Genomic DNA, 25,248 nt, shown 5'->3' on the forward strand with positions numbered 1-25,248 from the left:
ACTAATCTAACCCAACAGACTCAGTAGCCACACCCAGCAGAGAATGCTGACTTTACAGAGTTAGGTCAGTTGAGTCATTCAGAAAACAAATAAACAACAACAAACTCTGAAGAAGGGAATATTTAGGATATATCTTTTGTTTCTAAACAAAAATTGTGAGACACCCAAAGTGACAAGCAAGTACAGACCATAAGCCAGAGAGAAAAAAACAGTCAATAGACTTCTGAGGAACTCACAGTGAAATGAAGAATAGAAAGGGGAAAAGAGGAGTAAAAAGACATAAGACACATAGCAGACAATAGAAAAATGCCAGATATAAACCACACCTTATCAGTAACTAAATTAACTACAAGTAGATTAAATATGCCCATCTAAGGTCAAAGATTGGCAGAGTAGACTAAAAATATGATCCAAGTACATGCCATCTATAGGAGACATAATTAAGACTCAAAGACACATACTTTAGATTTAAACACAAAAAAATGTTGAAAGTAAAAGGATAGAAAAAAATATATCATGTAAACAATAGCCAGTAACTGTCTGGAATGGTTATATCAGATAACATTTACTTGAAGACAAAAATGATTACTGAAAACAAAACAAAAAAAAAAGGACAATTTTATAATGATAGTTCAATCTATCAAGAAGATACAACTTAAATAAACATATATTCACTTACCAAAAGAATCCCAAAATGCATAAAGTAAAAATTGACAAAACTGAAGGTAGAAAAAGAGAAGTCAACAATAATATTTGAAGCTTTCAGTAACTCACTTTCGATAAGGGATAGAACAACTATATGGAAGATCAACAAGTAAGACTTGAACAACACTATTAATCAACAAGTCTTATAGACATCTTTAGAACACTCCACCTAAAAATAGCAGGATATATATTATTTCTCAGTGCACACAGAACATTCCCTATAGGTTAGGTCTAAAATAAGACAATAATTGTACAAATATTGGAATCATACAAATAGCAATGAACTAGAAATTAATAACAGAAGAAAATTGGGGAAACTCACAATTATATAAATTAAACAATATGCCAGAAAAGAAATCACAAGGGATATGAGAAAGAATTTTGAGGGGCACCTTGGTGGCTCAACCATTAAGTGTCTGCCTACAGCTCAGGTCATGATCCCAGGGTCCTGGGATTGAGCCCAACATCAGGCTACCTGCTCCCGGGGAAGCCTGCTTCTCACTCTCACACTCCTCTTGCTTATGTTCCCTCTCTCACTGTCTCTATCTCTCCCAATTAAATAAATAGATAAAATTAAAGAAAAAAAGAAAGTACTTTGAGATGAATGAAAATGCAAGCATAACAAAACAAAATGTATGAGCTATAGCTAAAGTATTGTTTAGAGGTAAATTTGAAGAATAAACTAGATGCCAGTAAAGTTGAAGGAAGCAAATAATAAATATCATGGGAAAAATAAATTAAAAAATGGAGAGAAAACCAATGAATCCAAGTTTGTTCTTTGAAAAAGTCAACTAACAAAACTAAAAACTTTTAGGTAGATTGACCAAGAAAGGGGAGTGAAAATTGAAATTACAAAGATCGGGAATGAAAAGGGAGACATTACTACTGACCATACAGAAATAACAGATTATGAGAAAAATTATTTAGTAACAAATTAGATAACCTAGATGAAACAGACGAATTCTGAGAAAGAGATAAACTGCTGAAACTCACTAAAGAATAAATTAAAAATTTTCAATGGGGAACCTGTGTGGCTCAGTTGGTTAAGCATATGCCTTTGGCTCAGCTCATGATCCCAGGGTCTGAGGATCACGTTCTGCATCTCAGCTCCCTGCTCAGCAGATAGCCTGCTTCTCCCTCTTCCTCTCCCCCTGCTGTGTTCTCTCTCTCTCTCTCTCTCCCTTGCAATGAATAAAATCTTTAAAAAATAAAGAATAAATAAAATTTTTTAAAAGAACTATAATAAGCAAAGAGATTTGAATTAAATTAGTAATCCAAAATTTCCCACAGAGGAAAAAAGAAATCTTAGAATGAGATGGTTTCAGTGGTGAATTCCACCAAATATTTAAGAATAATTGATACCGATTCTTCACACACACAAAGGAAATGCTTCCAAAAAACAGAAGAGAAGGTAACCCTTCCAATTCATTCTATGAAGTAAGCATTATCTGGATTCCAAAACGAAGACATACAAGAACACTACAGCTCAATAAACTTTGCGAATATAGACACAAAGATCCTCCACAAAATACTAATTAAATACAAAAACACACAAAAAGTTATACACTATGAAATAAAATTTATCCCAGCAATGCAAGATTTGTTTATCAAATGAAAATTAATCAATGTAATAAACTGTGTTAATAGGATAAAGGATAAACCACAAGATTGATAAAATAGCAATAATTCCCAATAGGGATTCAATGAAATGCCTATCAAAATCCTGGCCGCTCTTTTTTTGTAGAAATGGATACACTGAACTTAAAATTTATTTGGAAATTCAAGGGACTCGGGGCGCCTGGGTGGCTCAGTTGGTTGGAAATTCAAGGGACTCAGAATAACCAAAACAATTCTGAAAAGAACAAAGTGGGAGGACTCACATTTCTTGATTTCAAAATTTATCACAATGCAACAGTAATCAAGATAATATAACACTGTTATATAAGTCAATGGATTAGAATAAAGAGTATAGAGGGGGAAACCCTTATATTTATGATCATTTGATTTTTGGCGATGGTGACAGGATAATTCAATGGGGGAAAGAATAGTCTTTTCAAAAAATGGTACTGGAAATAATGGATATCCAAATCCAAAATCATAGAGTTGAACCTCTAACTCACACCATATACACCAATTAACTTAAAATGGATCAAAGATCTAAATCTATATAGCTGAAAGTGCATGGTTCTTAGAAGAAAACATAGGCATAAATCTTTGTAATTTTGGATTAAGCAGTGATTTTTTTTTTTAGATATGATACCAGAAGCAAAGTAACAAAAGAAAAACTTTATTTTTAAAAAAGATTTACTTATTTATTTGGGGGAGGGAGCAAGGGAAAGGAATAGAGAGAATCTCAAGCAGACTCAATACTGTGTGTGGAGCTTCACACAGGGCTGGATCTCACCACCTTAAGATCATGACCTGAGTCAAAACTAAGAGTTGGATGTTTAACCACTGAGCCACCCAGGTGCCCCAAAAGAAAAACTTTAAGTTGGACTTCATGAAAGTGTAAAACCTTGTGTATTAAAGGACAGCATCAAACAAGTGAAAAGACAACTCAAAGAATGGTACAAAATATTTACCGTCATATATCTAATAAATGAACAATACCTAAAATATATAAAAGCTCCTATAACTCAGCAATAAAAAGACAACACAATTTTTTAAATAGACAAAGCATTTGAATAGATATTTCTCTGAACAGGATATATAAATGACCGATAAACACATGAGAAGAGGGAAACACAAACAAAAAGTAAAATAAACACAAACAAAAAGTACTGCTTCACACTCACAAGGATGCCTATAATTTATTTTTTAAAAATATTTTATTTATTTATTTGACAGAGAGAGAGACCATAAGTAGGCAGAGAGGCAGGCAGAGAGGGGAAGTAGACTCCCTGCTAAGCAGAGAGCCTGACAAGGGGCTCCATCGCAGGACCTTGAGATCATGACCTGAGCTGAAGGCAGAGGCTTTAACCTACTGAGCCACCCAGGTGCCCTAGATGCCTATAATTTAAAAGATGGATAAGTGTTGGTGAGGATGCAAAGAAATTGGAACTCTCATTCATTGCTCAGAAATGTAAAATGACATAGATGCTCTGGAAACGGTTTAGCAGTTTCCCAAACAGTTAAACAGACTTATCATAAGATTCGGAAAATCCATACCTAGATGCATACACAAGAGAATTAAAACATGTCCATGGAAAAATTCAGACTCAAATTCACATAGTAGCATTATTCTTAAGAGTAAAACAAAACGAACAAAACAAAACCAAGAAACAACCCAAATGTCCACCGACCAATAAATGTATAGACAATTTGTGGTATATCCATACAATAGAATATTATTTTGCCAAAAAAAGAATGACAAACTGACACATACCACAACATGGATGAATTTTGAATATGTTGTAATATAATATATTGTAATAAAATAATCCAGACACAAAGGTTACATATTATATGATACCATTTATATAAAATGTCCAGAATAACAAATCCACAGAGGTGGAAAGTAGATTAGACATTGGGGAGAATGAGGTATGCCAGGTAATAGGTACAGGTTTCTTTGGGTGACAAAAATATTCTAGAATTAGATAGTGGCAATGGTAACACAAACTTGTGAATGTACTAAAACCACTGAATCGTACACTTTCAAAAGGTGAATTCTATGGCATATGAATTATATCGCAATAGAAGATATATTAAGATGTATTACCTATTAGGTGAATTGTGTATTTCGCCATCTTGGCCCAATGTGCTCAGCAGCAGCCATCTTGTGGTGTCACTTTCTCTTCTCTTATGCTAATCTAAATTTCACAGTACTTAGTCATTCTTGTTCAAGTGTTTTAGATCAGAATTTTAGGTTTTCCATAATTTCATGAAATATAGAGCTTCCATTTCTCTTTCTCACTCTTTCTTCTTTTTTCAATCTACTTTTAAGGGGAAAAAAAGCTAATTTATTAATTTATTAATTAATTTATTAATTTTCTTCTTTTACACTCCAATGAATGTCTGAAAAATTATTTTCCTTTAATACAATAAGGCACCAATTCTCTCTCTCTCTCTTTTTTTTTTTTTGGTCTCGGGACCCCTTTGTGATCTTAAAAATTCTTGAGGACTCCAAGGAGCTTGTATCTCTGTATGTTATATGTTATGTACATCAAAACAGAAATTAAACAGAATGTAAAAAAATTAAACTATTTAATTTGTCTTAAAAGAGCTCTAGCAAGCACATCACCTATAACATATTTTTACAAAACAGCTACATTTTAAAAAAATAGTTAGAAATGTGGCATTATTTTACATTTCTACAAAAACCTTAAGTGTCTTGCATAATAGAAGTAACTGGATCCTCATCTACTTCCACATTCCATCTGTTATGATATCAAACATCTTGTCAAGCCACTGGAAAATTCCAACAACCATTTATGAGACAATGAATGAAAAGAGCAGATGACATTTTGATCTTATTATAAAAAGAGTTTTGATAGCATGTCATCCCAAAACCGTCTGGAGGAGTCCCAAGAGTCCCCAGACCATACTTGATGAACTGCTCTTCTAAACTATATTTATTGTACCATATACTTCTTTTCAAGCCTATAAAATTCCATTCTCAAAATTTAGGGAGTCTGTGTCTCCCCTTCTGATTCTCCATCTCATGTTCTCCCTATCTCCTTGGACAAAGAAAAGCAGGGGAAATATCCCCCATGAGTGAAATTCTTATGGTGAATCGGTCCAGTTAGCAAAAGACATTTTGCCACCTGTGCAACTGCTATATCAGAAATGATACTGGCATAACAAGAACCTGAGTTAACCTGGAGAATCTCTCAAGGGTAAGAGGTATCATTGCACATTGCTTAAGCCCTCACCGGTTTCTGGGATAATATGCCTGATTGTGGAATATCTTTCTCAAACATAGTCTCTGCTCTAATGTTTTAAATCTATTCCACCACTCTTTGCTGTTCCACGTCCTGGAACCCATTACTCTTCCCAGAGGAAAAAGAAGTGAAGGTGTCTTCCAAAAATGTATTCTTTCCAGAATCAGTATTTTTTTATTGCTTGTTTTTTCAGGTGAAATACATTTAACCCAAAATACTTTAGGTTTGGTGAATTGACGACGTCTTTCAGAGAGCTTGGGAGGACAGGGGAAGTGAGACAGCACGTACTGCTACCCTGCTCTTTTCAAGTTGCTATGAGAACACGAGCTCATAGCTGGTGGAGCTGTATCTCAGCACCTAGGACAGCATCTTATATATGGCAGGACCTCATTGTGCGTTTGTTGAATGACTAAGTGAATGAATGATGGTCTCCCAGCACCAAAATTGGGCCTCTCCTTCCAATAGAATGGCATAGCTTTCTAGCTTTTCTGTCTACTTTTCCTCACATTAGTGCAATGTACTCTTCTCCCTTACTAGTTGTGATTAAAAATAATTTCATAATGATTTATATACAATATAGATTTCCATGGAGGCAAGTGGACGCTTTTATGAATTTTCTTGGAGATAATACCTCCAATCCATAAAAATAAAGTCTAATGATGAAGACAGCAGTCACTGCAAATGGCAAAAATAATCTAGACAGGAAAGTTATTTCTTGTACCTTATAAATCATGAGAAAGAAAAAATATCTGGTCTATCTCTAGATAAAACAGTTATAGCTAAATCTTGTGCCTTGGAAATCTGATGGTGTTTTCTTTTTAGTTATATATCCCTCTTAACTCTTTTGTGGAATGCATGTCAAGGACTCTGCAGTGACATTTCTCTTTAAATATTCTCTCTTCCCGTTTTAATTTTCCAATTACAATATCCTTACCAGACCAAAAACCAGATGTTGATCTTCTCTATGCCAGGCTTAGTGTATACAAATACTTTATTTTCATAATTCAGAGATTTTTTAAAAATTTTCTCATGGAATATTTTAGGTGCTATGTAGCCCAAAGTCTACCAGGATTGTCTTTTTATATATTTATTTACAAGAGGGAAATAAACAACAGCAACTTAAGTTTCTATTTAGTCCAGGTAGCCACACACATGCTTGATTTTGATAGCTGTTATGTTTACATTTAGAAGCACTGAAGTGTAGTGGATATACTAAGGGGACCTTAGGTTAGAGGCCCGAGTTTTATCTTGGATCTGTGTCTGACCAGCTGTACAAACTTAGGCAATTTATTCAACACTCCTCATTCTCAATTTCCTCATTTATAATGGATATGGTAATAATAACACTATCTCACGTAATATAATGAGGTTTGAAGGAAATAAAAAAAATTAAAAATAATAAAATGTGACTATGCCATGTAAACTATACAGCATCTTATGAATATGAGTTAGTATTATCTACCCCATAGTGTAGCACGGCCATTCTTGACCTTATTTCCGCTGTACCACTAGAGATAGACGATATTCACATGCACAATGCACTGTCATGTTCGGCCTTCAGGACTGGACAGAACTGCATAGAATCCTTGATCTGCCATTAATTTAACCTCATTTCCTATCTAAATCATGGCAAAAATAATAATTAATAAATTGTGATGGGAAATAAATGAAATAATGTATAGGAAAAACAGTGATTGGCACATAATAAGGACCAATAGATGTTTAATTACCAATAAATCCCAACCACACTGTCTTTAACTCTATAAAGTCTCTCTTATGCATAAAATAATGCCTAAGTAAAAGTGGCAGTAACAATTTTTTTATATACCACCAAAATGCACCTGATTTAGACTTTATTTGATCAGTCCCAAATTTGGAATTTTATTCTTCTAAAATTATTATTTCTAATACATCTCTTGATCAACTTTCATACATCAATTTCATACACTGACTATGAACAGTCAAGTTTTACATCCCTGAATAATGAAAGACCTGTAAAATTATTTAAAAACACTCTAAGTTTTAACTATAATCTAACTAAATAAAAATAAGACTATTATTAAATTGGAGTTTATTACATATTTTAACATTTAACCTGGTTAAAAATTAAAATGTGAAGAGGCTTGGAAGCAATACCTTTCAGATAATTTCCAAATGACTGAAACCATAGCCAATTAATTTACATCATCAGAATTCTAACACTGTTGTAAGCTGGGGGAATACTTAATCAGTGTTGCTTGATGATGGTTTGATGGAACAATGTGAGATGAGAACAAAATTAGGAATCTGAAAATTAGAGGTGATGAATCCTGACCTAGATGTCTTTTCTGGTAAGCATTATGCCTCTCTAAAATGTTGAATTCCTGATTGAAACAGCCTCTACTAAACTCCTTCTGGTTAGAATTATGATTATGTTGTCAAGGTGCTACTAATGGATCAGTGGACAGATGCTTACTTAGATGAACACTCATTTTCATGATAAGAGATTATGATAGATACAAGATAAGCAGAAGCCAGTCTGAAGATACCACAGATAATGGCAGGGTTAGCTATATATTACTACATCTGCACAAGCATTTTTGTTTGAAGTTAGAAGTAAAAAGAGGAAAATCTAAGGAAGTATTATAGAATTTTTTCATGTACCTAAATAACCATTTTGATTACATTTTTCTTTCTTTTTTTCAAATCAATTGACAAATCAATTTTGTCAGATCAATTGTGTGTTGACTGAGATTCAAAGCAATTAATCTTTCTAAAGATACATAGAAAAATAGATAGATCAATCAATATATACCACACACTGGGTTGTGGATTTGAAATTTGCTGGAGTTTGTGGGACTGGACAAGTGTGGTTTAAGGAGAATATATGTGAAAAAAAGAACACATGGACAAAGCTGAGTCAAAAACTTGTCTAAGTTAAATGAACTCAATTTCACTGATGGTGAATTTCTGATGCCTAACCCAGCTGTTGCTTTCAACAGTCAAAACCTTTGCATCGTAGCCAGAATTAAATCTTCTTCTGAATCAAAAGAATGAAACTCTAACCATCTCAGGCAAAACTTTTTTCTCTTTGTTAATTAATAACAGATTTGAAAAGGTTACCAAACATAATTTCCCTGCCATTAGCCCATTTGACACACAGACTATCTCACTCAAACCTCACCATGATTCTGTGAAGTAAGGATTAATACTATCCCCATCTTATACACAAATAAGTCAAAGAACAGAGAACAAATTGTCTACAGTCACATATCTCACAAGCTTCAGACCTAATATCTGAACCCAGAGAAGCTTCTGAGCACCCTCATACTCTTAATCACTATATCGATACTTCTTCCCAGAATAAAGTGCTTAACAATAGGATCCTTGGTATATAGATACATAGTCATGTCATTACAATTACCTGAAAAAGGTTTGGAGATCTTTTTGGAATTATATTTATGGTTCTTCAGCAGATCTTCATCTATATATCTGTACTTTTTATCTGTATCTAACTATAAAAGGAACTCTCATTACTTTCTTGTTACAAAGAAGTGAAAGTTCCCTTTTTTCCTCCTTTCCTTCTTAACTTTCTCAGTTTGATTCATTTAGCTCCATAATACAGAACTTAATTAGAAAAAAAAAGTGTAGGCAGGAAAGGTAATATAGCATAAAGAAAAAAGTTGTATGCTTAACTGAAGGTTGGAAGTTGGAAGGTCAGAGGTTGGTCTCTTGCCTGCTGGACATGCTCTGACAGCACGGATGGGAATAAAATGAATGGAATATTTAGGAGATCACACTCAGGCAAGTACTAATCTTCTACAACACTATGTGATTAAATGCTGATATGCATAGAAAGAAAAAATATCAATCCAGAGATTAGAGAAAGATCCATGTTAGAATCTTTCTATTGTAAGTGAAAATTAAACTGGATTTTACAGGAACTGAGGAGACACCATGTGCTAGAATGTTGTGGGCATTTTGTGGGAAATAGAAGATAAAGTTAGGACTGGAAGAAAAGCTATAAGAAGCTGGTCAGAGCTGAATTATTTAATGTCAAATATTTTGGTATAAGTCTCTACACTTTAATTTGTAAGCATGTTTAGGCAATGGATAATATTTTGTGCCATTGAGCTGATGTGCGGAGAAACTAGAGAGAGAATTACAAAATATTTGCATATTAAAAACACAAGGTGACAAAGTTCTTGACTACAGTGGTGGAAAAGGTATAGAGACAGTAAAACAGATGTGAAAACATTTTTTAAAGGTTTATTTTTAGAGAGAGAGAGTGCATGTGAGTGATGGGGAGAAGACAGCAATAGAGAGGGAGAGAAATCTCAAAGAGACTCCCCGCTAAGCATGGATCCCAAAATAGGACTCTTTCTCAGGACCCTGAGATCATGACCTGAGCTGAGATCAAGAATCAGATGCGTCATCAACTGAGCCATTCAGGTGCCCCATGACAGATGTGAAATTTTAAAGGAATCTGTAGGATTTAGTGACAGATGATCCATGGGAAGTGAAGAAGCATAAGGGTTCAAAAATAACTTTAATACTAAGACCCTGAATATCTGGTAAAATATATATACATATATATATATATGTATATATATATATATATATGTATATATATATATACATACATACATACATACTAGTGCCTTTGGTGAACTCTAGGAAAATAGAAAGAGGTTATCAATTTTGACAAGGGAAAGAAAGAAATTCATGTGGAATTAACTAATAGGCAGTTAGAAATCTAACAATAGGGCCAAATAGGAGGTCATAGATTGAGATTAATCTTTGCGTCTTAGCTCCACAAAGGCAAATAATGTGTTGTTTGAATGATAGGTCCTTCAGGAATAGTAGAGAAATTTTCTTCTGACCATGATGAATAAACAGGTATCAGATTTATACTCTTATCTTAAACAATTAAATAATATGAAGCAAGAATTCTGAAACATTTGACAGCACACATTTTAAGACTATGATCCCTGAAAAAAAGGAAACAAATTAAGTAAACCCTACAATTGCCCCCACATTTCTGCCTGTAGTTAAGAGAGGCCAAAGTGGTTAAAATCTATAGTTCATAATATGAGAGAGGAAGGCGCAAAGAGATTGTTCCAAGGACTACAGAGAGAGCCCCCAAGTACTTGTGGGAGTGCTCTCTGTACATACAGAGCAGAAACTACCAAAGGCTGAAGAAAAATCTACTGGAAATTAGTAGGTTAAGCAACAACCAGCGCTCACACAAAACCAGGGATGGTTAATATCCCCACCACCCAATGTAGGTAGATGCAGAACATGAGGTAGTGTTCTTATAGTTCAGGAGTAGCCTTAGATTATCAGAATATTGGTCTTAGACTGAAGTGTGCTCTTGATTTCACCCCACCAAACTCCCAAAAAGTTTCAAATGAAGCCTAAGCTACCAATTTGATTCTAGTAAATGTGCATCAAGAAAAGTAGAAAACATTTATTAATATAATATTCACAATATATGATATCTAATTGAAAATTGCCTGATCTAAAAAAAAAAATGAAAAGAAAAAAATGACCCACAACCAGTAGAAAAAATAAATTAATATAAACATACACAGATTTCACACATGTAAAAGAATTAAGAGACCAGGAATTTATAATAACTCATACACACACACACACACACACATACACACACACATATATTTTAAACATATGTATATATTCTCTATATAAAGCATGAAAGTGACTTAAAAAACAAACCCGTATGCATGTGCAGGGGTAGAAGATATATGGTAAATCTCTGTACCTTCTGTTCAATATTGCATTAAACCTAAAACTGTTCTAAAAACAGCCTGTTAAGAACAAAACAATAAAAATTAAAATAAACCCCAAATTTCAAGAGGTGAATAATACTATATCTGAAATAAAAAACACACCCAATGAGATTAATAATAGATAAATATTTTAGAGGAAAAGATCACTAACTCAAAGATGTAACTATCCAAAACGAATAGAAAAAAAGAATACAAGCCTTTAAAAAACCCTCAAAAGACAGGGCTTCAGCAATATGCGAGACAATATCAAACAAATGAACATACGTGTAATTGGAGTACCCAAAAGAGAAGAGATACTAAAAAATATTTTAAGAACTATATGGCCCCCAAAGCTCCAAATTTGATGAAAATTATAAACTACAGAGATCCACAAATCCGAGGTCAATGACCACCAAGAAGAATTATAAGAAAACCACACCAAAGGATTTATAATCAAATTGCTGATAACCAGTGATTGAGAGAAAATCTAAAAGCAGTCAGAGAAGAAAAGGCACATTATGGAGAGAGGAGCAAGCACAATGAAGACGGATAACTTCTCATCAATAGCAGCATTAGCTAGACATGATACCAATAAAGTACTCTAAGGAATAAAAAAACAAAACAAACAAACAACAAACAAAAACTGTAAACCTAGAATTCTATATCCAGCAAAAATATCAATCAAATGTAAAAATGAAGTAAAGACTTTTTTCAGACAAATAAAGGTTGAGAAAATTAATTATCAAAAGGTATATTAAAAAAATATTCAGGCAGAAGTATAACTAAAAAGCCAACTATACAAGTAAAAAAGATTCATTAAAATATTTCAACAGCAGAAAACAGGAAAAAAAAATGTAGGGGTGGGGTGGGCAGGGATAAAGAAAAATTGAAATAAAAAGAAAACAAAAAGCAAGATGTTTTAAATTCAATCAATTGATAAGTATATTGGATGAAAATGATCTAAGTGCTCCAACTAAAAGGCAAATATGTCAGAGAGGATAAAAATGCTATACCCAATTATATATTATCTACAACAAATATTTTCAAAACATATAGCTCACAAAGGATTCACATTGAAAAAAAAAAAAACAAAACACATGAACTGATACTCAACATCAGTTACCATTAAAAAAAATGTAAATTAAAGCCACAATGAGATACCACCATAAGCCCACTAGCATTGCTCCAATTCAAAAGAATTGATAATACCTAGAGTTGATGAGGTTGTAGCCTGGAACTCATGCATTGCTTGCATGAGTTCAAAATGGTGCATCCACTTTGAAAGAGATTGAAAGCAATGTCTTATGATTAAAATATATACTTACAACATGTATCGACCATACCTCTTATAGGTATTTACCCAAGAGACATAAAAATATATATTTTTAGCTGTTCAGAACAGTTTTATTCAATATAGGTCAAAAATGTAAATATTCCAATATCCATCAAAGAGTGAATGAATAAACAGATTTGGTGTATCATAAAATTGAATAGTACATATCAAAAAATTACTGTTCAGGAACAAATCAGTAAAACATCCACAACACAGATGGTTATCTAAAATATTTTGTTGAGTTAAAGGGGCCAGACCTCGAACACTAAATGCTGTATGATTAAACTTATAAGAAATCCTATAGCAGGTGAAACTCTAGGCACAGAAGACTGATGAGTGATTGGCAGGGGCTAGGTTCGTGGAAAGGAGATTAAGTAAAGAAACAGAAGAAACCTCTTAGAGTGATAAAAATATTCTGTATCAGGATTGCAGTAATGGTTGCACAGCTGTGTACATTTAAGTGTACACTTCAAATCAGTAAACCATACTGGATATAAATGATGTCTCAATAAAGCAAAGCAAAAGGTAGGGAAAGGGGTAGGGGGAGGGGGGCGGGAGTAATAGGTAAGGGAGGACCTTGAAGACTGGCCACAGTTAAAACTACAAGGAGAAAGGGGAAACAGCCCACCCAAAGAAAAAAAGGGATCAGATAAGCGAGAAGGAAAAGAGAAATGCCACTAGCTGGAGATGAGATAACCTAGAATGCTGTACCACGCCACCCAGAGAGGGGGATTTTAGAAATTTGGGGTTGGCGGCGATAGTGGAGGATATTTTTACATTGTGTGTAGTGATGGGAGTTGGGGGAGGAATGTTAGACATCCTGCAATGATTGACACAGTCACACATCATAAAGAATTACCTTGCATCAAACAAACTTTTGAATGATTCATGAACATTCATACATGTAAAAAAAAGTTTACATTATTTCAGGGTAGGACCTAATCTATTTCATGAGAATACATAGGGTTTTGCATGTTGTTAAATACATAACTACTATGTCGTTCTTAATTTTTCTTCTTTATAATTTTTTTTTTTTTTTTTTTTTAGAGAGAGATGGAGTGCATGAGTGAGGTGGGAGATAGAGAGAGAGAGAGAATCTCAAGCAGGCTCCATTCCCAGTGTGGAGCCTAACATGAGACTCAGTCTCACGACTGAGATCATGACCTGAGCTGAAATGAAAAGTCGAATGTTTAACCAACTGAGCCACCCAGGTCGCTCTTTATTTTTCTTTATTGAAACCTTTATCAAAGTTTGTTCATCATCAGTTCATGAATCATATTTTGGATGGTGATGCTGCTAATGATGCTGGAATCACATTTATATCAACCTGTGTTTGTATCTATTGTATTAATGATAATTCCATATATAGATGTATATTATTTTATTATAAATCACTTTCCTTTAATTCTATGTTATATATATTTTAGGCACTCTGTTGAATTATTAAAATTACATGAGTAAAAAAGTTGCATTGTCAATGCGTTTATTTCAGGATTTAAAGCAGCATTCAAAGCATTTGTTCTAAAAGGAATTGAGGGACCGATGGGATTGAGAGTGATTATTCTAAAAGACAAGATCATTAGAAGGGCGGAATTTCCAAAAGACATCAGAAAGAATTGGGACTTAGTATCTGGTATCAGGACAAGAAATTTTGTTGATCTGAAGTAATCAAGCTTTTTTAAAACTAAGCAGTCACTGAGAGACAGAGGCAGAGAATGTATAGAAGATGCACTTAAAGTCTGGTCAGTAAAAGAGGGGAGAAAAACAACCATTCAGCATATGCAACAGAATCAAAGGAAGAATTATCAAGTTGAATAAACTTATGTATCCTCAGCCATGGAAAATGAAGATGTAGAGAAGAAAAAAAGCCAGAGAAAGTGCCAGAAAATCACAAGAACAAGGTCCATCCTGAGGTAAAAGGAAGGGGAGAGTCTCTTCAGTTCGAAGATTTGGCTTCAAGCTAATCAGCAGTGCAGGCTGTGCATGTACAAACAGAGATGACCCCCCATGAGGTGATGTGATTTGATGGCCTTTGCTCCCCAAATGCCTTAGTCCTTTTCCATGGTGCCTGATATCCCACAATTATAAATGTGTTTCTTTGATATGTGGATCCTTGATCCTATTATGTAAAAATTTTAAAAACTCCTGTGCTGAGGAAAATAATACTGAGCCTTAAAGATTTTTACAATTCCATGTTTCTTAGGCCTTTCTCTGAGTTCAGATTTTCACTGAAGAATGTAGGATAGTATGCGGACCCCGGACTTCTGAAACAGAATGAGGGGAACCCTGAAAGCTAAGAGGGATGCCAGCCCCCAAAGCAACCCCTCAGCAATCCTACAAGTTGGTGCAGGGAAGCCTTTGAGGGGCAGCTCTTCAGGCTTTTGGGCAGTGAGGGAGTTGGGAGTGGGGAGGGAGAATTTACTCAGGTGAAAAGGTGATATCCCATGTCAGCTGATGTCAGTGTTTTCACTAGGATGTAAAAGGAGATCATTTACCAATTGTATTGAGGACTTGGAAAGAGAGAATGCCTGGAATGGCTCCTGAGAGTCTCAGAAAGAGATGCCTAGCCCTGTCAGGGAGCAGATGTGACTGCTCACTTGTCATTGGGGGCCTTGACGTGCAGATGACCAGAGCTGCTTGGACCTCTATCTTGCCGGAGGTCCTCTCTAGAAAGCAAGAAGAAAAGCAAATAGCAGGGGTGTAATCGGTGTGGCAAAACCCACAGAAGGGTCATGGGGCTGGGATTCAAAAGACAAATTTTGATCTCATATCTGTAAATAAGAACCTACTTGGCCATAGGCAAGCCACCACTAAAATTTCTTCTAGAAATAAAGTTTTATTACTGACTTGACCATGAAGTCTGTCCAGGGAAGGAAATCTAAATACAGAAAAAGTGGCCAATAATTCAGCTGAAACAGAGATTAAGGAGCTGGAAGTTTCAGTGAGGCCAAGTGGAGAAATCACTTAGCAAGGGAGAAGGGGAGAGATGCTAGGCTGATGCTTCCTTCAGAGATCCTTCCTTCCAGTCTTTTGCCAAGCAGGCTGGGGAAGTGGTGAAGAGTAAATAGACTGAAAGTTTAAAATCCTGCTCAGCCTCTTTTTACCATGTGACTCTGAGCAAGTTACTTATCTCTCTGGGCTCCAGTCTCTTTGTCTATGGGGATGATAATAATACAACTCTGTACACACTCTAGGTTTCATGACGCAGCACACGTAAGATATTTCTCAAAGGGCTCAGTACTCCAAGCATGAGCTGTTCCCCTTTCTCTACTCTGTGTTCAAAAAAATTTCCGCTCGGAGTTCTCTCTTTCTGAATTCCTAGAGCACTTTTCCTTTATGCACCCATAGATACTCATTAAACAAAACGCTCCGTTGCCTTTGTTCCTGGGAGCATGCCTGTATGCATTTATCTGTCTGTCTGTCTGCCTGCTTTCTTAGCCAGACTGCAAGATTTTGAAAGTAGCAAGATATGTGTTAGATCCCTTGTGTATCCCTTTCAGGTTCTAGAATATACTGTAGCATTCAGCAAATACTTGTTAAACAAATGAGGTTGTAAGTCCTGGAGAGGAAACTTCCCTGTGCTCCATATCAATTACCCAGCTTAGGAAGAGGCAGGTGTAGAATAATTTAGCCAGGGTTTGGTGTTTTTTGTTTGTTTCCAGTTGGTCTGTGACTATACATAGATTCAATCATAATGAAGCTGACAAAGGAGAGATGACATTTTGGAAACAGGAAAGGAATTTGGGTATTACAGCCCCACATTTGTCACCTCCCTGGCTGATAGCAGCAAGCACACGTTCCTTCGTTTCCTTTGGCTAAATTTGGATCAAATGCTGGCTGAGTGCACTAAGCAAGCCAGAACTGCATTGTACCTCTATTTTGTGACATATGAGCTCCCTGCTTTAATCTCCCCTCTACTGTATAAAAGAGGATCTGAGGCTGTTAGACTTCAATCCGGTGATTCATGCAGCTGACACAATAGATCCTACCTCTCTCCTCACTGCTGCACAATATCAAGCTAAACAAAATGTCTTAGAAAGCTTCAGTACATGTAGTTAGCCTGTCACAGATCTCCCCTCCCCACACACACACTCTCTCTCTCTCTCTCTCTTTTTTTTCTTCTGCTGAGCAAAAGAGTCCAAATGCCCAGCACCTGCCTTTTTACTGACATTTCCACAAAGGTAAAGGAATGAACCTTTTGTCAATTCCAACCAAACGATCTGTTTTGAAACAATGAGATGAAAAGCCTGGGCCCCTCTCCTTGCCACTGGATTATAGTGCCGAGGCTTAAAATAAAGGACATTTGATTTTATTGATTTAATGAGGGATGGAGGCTTTCGCCGGAGCATCCCTCGTGGCAGAGGAACAAGTCTTGTTGGCAGGTACCTCCACCGAGGCACTTCGCTTCCATTTGTTGGGTTTTGCGATGGTGCTTGTTTATGGGTTTGGCTGTTGGGATGACCCCCGGTGTTCCTTCCCGCGCTGCATCAAGCAGTCAAATGCCCGCGGTGATTTCGGTGTGTGTCTCTAGACTGGGAGACAGGGAGGGGAGGCGGCTCAGCACTGCAGGATAAAGAGCTGCGGGAAGAGGTGACGGGGAAAGCACATCTTTGGGGGGGAAAAAAAAAAGAGTCAAATAAAACAGACTGGAAAAGAAATAGCACTTCGAGCCGCAAAAGAGATTGTGCTCAAAACCTATTATTTCTCGGCAGAGTCTATTTCAGCTTGGTTTCTAACCCCTCTCCCTCCCTCCGTATCGTTGTCTCCCCCACCCCCACACTTCTCCCTCCTCCTCCCTTTCCCAAGTTTGAATAGTGAGGAGACTAAGGGGGTTCAGACACAATTTTTTTTTTTTTTTAAATTGTGGACGGGTCCAGACACAGCTAGATAATCTTTTTGCTTTTGTTCTCTTCTTCTTTGGGGTTTCTTGTCATATTATTATTGACATGTTCATATGGAAATTTTTGCATTATATGTTTCTTCCTTTATATTTGCCCTATTTTTTTCCCATACAGTCTGACTTCATTGTCCTCTGCGCTGTGTGAAAGGGACATTGCCAGTCACCTGCTGACCAAATGTAAGCAGCGATCTACTTCTAATACCGAATTGGAGTGCGTGTCTGTTAATAGACATGTGTACAGCCAGGATTCCTGTTAATATGAGCATATGTCTGTATACACTGTGTACATTTCTTTCAGTGTATTTATACAGTCCACCGGTAGATGAAACACCCCAATTCCCTCTGGTGTTACTGTCTTTCTGATTGCTAGCTTAAAGAGAAACAGTTCTAAGAGCATATGGTTTCCAAAACCCAGCCCTTCCCCCGCCTTTTCAGTTTACTCAGAATGAGCTGCTGCCCCTCCCCCGACAGTTTCTCTGCTCTCTGCTCAGAGTGAGTCTGAAACCAGGGGGCAAAATCATTAGTTCCCAATTACCTTAAGCCATGCAAGATAACCTCTCTCAAGGGTTGTTGGTAAAATATGCACATGGTTCCAGTGTCTAGACAGTTATGAAATATGGGTGTGGGGCTCAGCCACCCCAGAACACCAATGCATCTCAAATGAACTGCTTTTATTAAAGAAGTATAATCACCAGGATAACTAATTACGTCAATACCACATAGTTAATTAAACCCATTATAGTTACGATTCCCATAGAGAGGAGGTCAAATAAAGGGACCATCTTCTTGCTTCTACCGTCCAACAAAAGAAAAAGAAATTAAATAAAACACAACACAGACCTCTGTGTTTTCCTTCTTTTTCTCAGATGTTTGGTAACTACCTCGTGTGTCGTCCAAGAAGATCTTCAAGTGCAAGCCGGATCCAAAGACGGCTGGATTGTTCAGACTGCTTCCAAACTTACCTGTACTTCAATTAAGTGATTACTAACTGTTTACTTGATTGGTGCAAGAGACAGTGACAAGGAAAAGTGAAGAATAGAACGAACAGCCACTGTGTTTTTATTAATATCTTGCAGAGAAACATGAAGGAGGGCAGTACCTATGTTTCGGTTCAATCTGGCTTCATCAATGACAGCGGAGAGGTGGCCGGTGTACCCCTCCTGACCCGAGCCAGGGTCGGCCAGAGTGACACACCAAGGTTACGAGGTATTAAAGCTTATCAACCAGGCTGAAGTCACATAGATTCCATATACTGCAGTTTCAACAAAAACAAAGCTTCCTTGCACTGACACTCAAGTATTAAGGATAATTCCAGTATGAACATGGAAAAGGAGAGAATTCAAGAACTCTATTCCACAGAGACGCTATTTGCCAGAGGAAGAATGTGGGCAAAAGGACACACATCTCCACACACACAAACACACACACACACACACACACACACCCCTCAAATACTAATCTCTGGAAAATAAAATCAAGATATTTGGATTTTCCTTGCCTGAAAATTCACCAGGTCATTATATCACTGTCACACCTTCTTCTCAAAGAAGTTCATTGTACATAGAGAGGATTTGCATGTACTTCTCCTGATTAACAAAGAAAACTTTGTATAAAAGGGCTAGGCATTGAGACGTGCAAATGTGGCCAGCCTGACCCCCTGCAGGAGAAGGCAGACAAGCAGTAGGGAGAAGAGGTAGATGAGGAAGGGGAAAGAATGCTTTGATCCCAGTGCGGCACACACAATGGAGCCGGCGGCACCCCCAGCAAGCCCTGACCCTGGGCAGGCTGAAGTTTGGCATGGAGTCACCGGGCGGGAAGCAATATAATGCGCAGCATTTCGTGCAATGGTGAGCGACAGAAGGCCGAGAAATCCCTGTCCTTACCGGATTTTCTCACCCCCATTGTGGCCACCGGTTGTCCACGGTATTGCTATCAGGTTGTTGCTATTGTTCCCCCACACACAACCCCTGCTCGGGAAATTAGAATATTGTTACAACTGCAAGAAAGGCCTACTTATTTTTCAGTGAGGACATGCTCATAAAATCCAGACCATGAGCAAAAGGCAACACCATCCCCTAGGCCACATGAAAACCAAAAGGTCAGGTGTTAAATCTTTTATTTGTCCAGTGGTTTAAGCTGACATATGCCGCTTTTAGTTTAGATGTAAAACAATCTTTTATTCACCATCCACAAACTTCACCCTTTCCCCAAAAGCTCCCCCTCAGACCTCTTTGTTCTTCCCAGGGAGCTTCCAGCCTACCAGTCCCACCCCTCCCGCCCCACCCCCACCAGAAACATTAGGGCGGGGTGTCTCTCTTTTTTTTTTTTTTTAACTTTATCTCCTTTGCTCCTTTCTCAAATCAGTTGCCAAGTCCAGGGAATCTCTTGCCATCAACCACTTCTCTCCAAATCCCCTTCTATCCCCACTCTCCTCACATCTTTTTCCACTCTGAAAAGTTTCCACTTTTTTCCCACTCACATTCCCTTTTGATTCCTATTACACAACTCACCAGATTGATCTTTCTAAAGTATTCTTCTCATCGGATTGCTCTTTGGCTCAAGATCCTGCATTGATCGCCCAGAACCGTCCGACAGAATAAATTATAAATTCTCAATTTGCCTTTAAGCTTGTCTCCATTCTATCTCTGTTCTCTGTACAGATTTACCTCTCAGGACTTCCCTACTGTGACCTTTGCCTCTTCCCTGATCAGGTCACACATTCTAGAGACTCAAGGCCTTAGCCCAGTAGATGTGCTTCACCCCCAATCTCCTCCACCTCACATCCTTAAATTTCTACAAGGAGGCACTTCTTGCCTCCACCAAGAAGTCTTTCCTGATATCCCTAAGCTACAGATGCTGTTATCACTCTGATTTTCCAGAACAAATTTTTTAATATTTATTTGATGACCAGTATCATAATCTGCCTGTAATAAAAAGGATTGATCATAACATTTCTTCAAATTTTAAAGTCTGTAAAAATTTGGAGACCGTCTCTTACTGATCTCTATAAGAGCATAACTAAATATCTACTGGAATGAATTCAGTAGATAACTAAGAGCATAACTAAATGTCTACTGGAATTGAATTAAGATTATGAAGTCATTTCAAAGCAGGGTAGGTATCCATCTACTTGGATAAGTTTTGTACTATCATAGTTCAAGGGAGTAAAATAAATGAACACTTGTGACTTTCCATCTCCATCATTTTATGATATCAAGAAAATGAGCTTCATTATTATAGATAATTTTTGAAAGAAGTGGGGTGGACAAACTAACCCAAACTTATTTTAACCTAATAAAATATTTTGTTTTGTAATTTTGTTTGAAAATTTGTGATGATAAATTGTTAAATTCCAAGACTTACACCTTGATTGCTGAGCAGATACAGAAGACCCACCTTGTGACTACCAAATTTGTAGTGTTCTCCACCATTCCTGAACTCAAACTTCAGAGACCAAGGCAATCAACTGAGTATGTTAATTATACAAAAGGGAGAATAGTAGAGAAAAAAGATCAGTATACAGACATCCCCAGCTTATGATGGTTCAACTTAGGAGTTTTTGACTTTATGATGGTACAAAAATGATATGCACTCAGTAGAAATTGTACTTTGAATTTTGATCTTTTCCAGGATTAGTGATATGTGGTATGACACTCCTCTCATGATGTTGGGAAGCTCGTAGCCAGCCACTCAATCATCAGGGTAAACAACCTATACACTTCCCACTATTCTGGGCCCATACAACCATTCTGTTTTTCACTTTCAATTTAGTATTTGACAAATTAAATAAGATATTTGACACTTGATTATATAATAGGCTTTGTGTTTGATGATTTTACACAATTATAGTCTAAAGTAAGTAATCTGAGCATGTTTAAAGCAGGCTAGGCTGAGCTACCATGTTCCATAGGTTAGCTGTATTCAATACATTTTCAACTCATGGATTTATCAGGACATAATCCTCTGTGAGTCAAGGAAGATTCATATTAGGACTCATGAGATCTGAGTTCTAATTCTGGTTCTGCCTCCTCACAGATTGAACAAACCACTTAATATCTAGAAATCACTATGAGATTCCCACTACACACACACACACACACACATAGCCAAAATGCTGGACTTTTTACACTTTATAAAAGAAAATAGAATAGACTTGGGGAACCGGGTGGCTCAGCGGGTTAAAGCCTTTGCCTTTGGCTCGGGTCATGATCCCAGGGTCCTAGGATCGAGCCCCATGTTGGGCTTTCTGCTCAGCAGGGACCCTGCTTCCTCCTCTCTCTCTGCCTGCTTCCCTACCTGCTTGTGATCCCTGTCTATCAAATAAATAAATAAAATCTTAAAAAAAAAAAGAAAATAGAATAGACTTAAAATTATTAAAGTAAGCAAGCTGAAAGTAAAGAACACATTTATTCATCATTTAAAACTGCGTAATACTATAATTTCATATTATTTTGGACAAACACACAATTCTCTGCCCCTTTGATATCATATATATATATATATATGATTGATTCAAAGAAAAAAGGCAAAAATAATTAAGAAAAAGAACCATAATACAAATCTGGAACAAAACAAAACAAAAAACAATATAAATGTGATCCAAACTCAGAACAAAAAACATGTCATATCACCACTACCACTTGTATATAACTACAGAAGAATGTAAAATAGTAATTAAAAAGCCAAGGGCTGCCATTGTGGATGGATATATGATGATAGTTATACAAATCCAAGTGATTCTGAACTAACGTGAGAAGCCATGGGCTCTTCAACATTTTTCTGCTTATAGAATTTTATTTATGGGGTGCCTGCGTGGTTCAGGTGGTTAAGTGTCTGCCTTCCACTCAGGTCATGATCTCAGGGTCCTGGGACTGGGTCCCATGTTGAGCTCCTGGCTCACCAGGGAGTCTGCTTCTGTCTCTTCCCTCTACCTCTCCCCTTATTCATGCTCTCTCTCTCTGTATCTTTCTGTCTCAAATGAACAAAATCTTTTTTAAAAATTCTATTTAGTGATTGAAAGAGCAATTATTTGGGTTGATAATGATAATGATTTCATCGTGTGAAAATTGACTTCTCTTCTTATTGAATAAATTATGTGTAAACTACTGAAATACAAAAAAAAAAAAAAAAATTCTGAGTCTAGATGTTTAGAATTTTGATTCTGTCACAGCCTGAAATGAGCCCCAGATAGTTCAGGGTTTACCAATGAAAAAATGAAAATGGTAATGATACAGAATTTGAACTGCTATAACCCCCATCTTTACCCAAAAAGATCTGCTAGAAGGGAACAAAAATATAAAAGTAGTCTCTGTGTTGAAGGAAAGAAAGAAAAAAATAGGCAGGAAGGGAGGAAAGAGGGAGGGAGGAAAAGGAGAAGGAGGAAGAGAGGAAGGAAGTAAAGTAAGGAGGAAGGAAGGGGAAGGAAGCAAGGATAGAAATAATAGGGCAGAGAGAGAATGAAGGAAAAGAAAGAAAGAAGGAGGTAAAAAGTAGGGATAAAAAAGAGAATAAACAGTATATAAAGGAAAATCTGAAAAAATGTTAAAAGATAGACAAATCTAGGGAACATTTAAGTGACTCTCCCAAATTTCTCTCAGGGTCTTCATCAACTTCCTCACTTTTCTTCCTTACCTGGATTCTGAGCATCTCACTGTAATAAACATGCTAGCAAAATGGTAGTGCGTGGATGTGGAATGGCCACGGATAAAAAGAAATGACAACCTTAAACCTAATTACAATAAAATGTTTTCCTATGAATGTCCAGCAAACAAACCTACGTAATATAATCAGGAATACACTAATACACTTAAGACAAGACCACTACTACACATAAATATTTCCTTCCAATAGCTCCTCTTTCCTCCAAGATCTATGTAGGCTCTCTAAAAACCAAGGACAGCTTAATTCTGAAACCTCTTTCTCTGCTACACCACCACTCTCTCAATATTCTGTAGAAATACCAAAACAAAACAAAAAACCTCACACTGCCCTGGGGATGGTCATCACAGAATAAAGGAGAAATGGTCATTTTAACCAAGGGATTCAGTGTTGACTCAGGGGTGTTGGAGAGTATAATCTGTCCTCTGTGAAGCCTTTCTTGACCTCCCGGGTGAGGCGGATACTCCCTTCCTAGAAAAACTCTGACCTGTAGCTTTCTTCCCTTAAAGCACTTGTCTCACTCTACTGGGTTTCTCTTTTATGTTTATGCCTTCTCTACCAAACCAGAAGTTCTGAGAGAAGTGGGATATTTAATCGTTCCTGAAATCAGAAACCCTCACATGTGCCTGATACATAATAACAGCAATCATAGTTACTATATGCATCAGGCATTCAGAAGAATTCTGGTATCGGGAAACCTACTGCGCTATCATAAAAAATCCTCTCGTTGCTTAAAATACTCTCACAAACATTATCATATTTTATCATTAGGTCCACGGAGACATTTTTTATCCTCAATTTCCAGTTGACAAACATGTTTAATGGTCCAGTTAACGAACCAGAGGAGCTTAGATAAGCTAGTTGTAGAATTTTAGAAAAGTTACTTAACTTCTCTAGGCCTCAGTTTCTCTACTTGTAAAATGAAAATATTTGATGTGAGTCTCTTTAAAGTCCCCTTTATCTCTTTATAATTGCTTACTTAATTTTAGAATGTAAGAATCATCTGGACAGGACAGGCGCTTAATCTAATGTAATTCCAAAAATACTGGTAGGATGAACTCTAAGGTACTACTTATACATGAACCTGAGGGTGCTCTGAACACCTAAGAATAGACCATTTAAAGAATTAACAAAGAACAGACGCTTCCTGTAGCAAACAGCCAAATGGAAAAAATACACACAGCCAAAACTGCATTGCATTAATAAAACAGAAGGATCAGACAAACTCACAGAATGGAGCACTATTATAATTTCTTGCAGTTGCTGCTCTTTCTGTAATCCTACAGATGTTAGAAAAGAAAGGGAAGTCTTTAGGTTTGGGGGAGGATAGAGGAACCATGAAGGAGGACCAAGGAGTTGTACAGAGTAAAAACGATTTGAGGATGAATAAACTTGATGTATCACTATCTGGAAATCTTTTCACTCAACAGAGAATGGCCGTGTTTTGTTTTGTTTTATTTTTTTTCCCAGATAATCATGGACTATCCAAAAAAAAAAAAAAAAAAAAAATCCACCAAGCAATAGGTCACAAAATAGTTTCAATAAACCCCCCTAAATCAATATCATATTGACCTTTTGATCCGATTGCAATGCAATAAAATAAAAAATTAGTGACAACTTTCATAATTCCATGTTTTTGGAAACTATAGAATATTACCCAAAAATACAATGTAAATGTAATATGAAGAGAAAGACACATGAAAAATTATGAACATTTACACTTAAATAACTGAAAATTATAGGTCAAATTAAGGAAGTAGTACTGAGAGACAAATTTTCATTTTAAATACATTTATCGGGAACCAAGAAAGATTTAAATAAATGAGGTACGTGATTACTCAAAGCAGAGTAAAAGAGTGACCAAGTAAACCACGGAAACAAGAAGGAAATAATAAAAGATAACAGCAGGGAATTCCAGTTAAAGATGGGGGATTGGATGTGTGCCTTTTATCCACCCCCTCCATAAACCTCATAAAACAATGGTGAAGGGATCTTTTG

This window comes from Mustela erminea, chromosome 4, assembly GCF_009829155.1.
Source record: "Mustela erminea isolate mMusErm1 chromosome 4, mMusErm1.Pri, whole genome shotgun sequence".
Taxonomy (NCBI): Eukaryota; Metazoa; Chordata; class Mammalia; order Carnivora; family Mustelidae; genus Mustela; species Mustela erminea.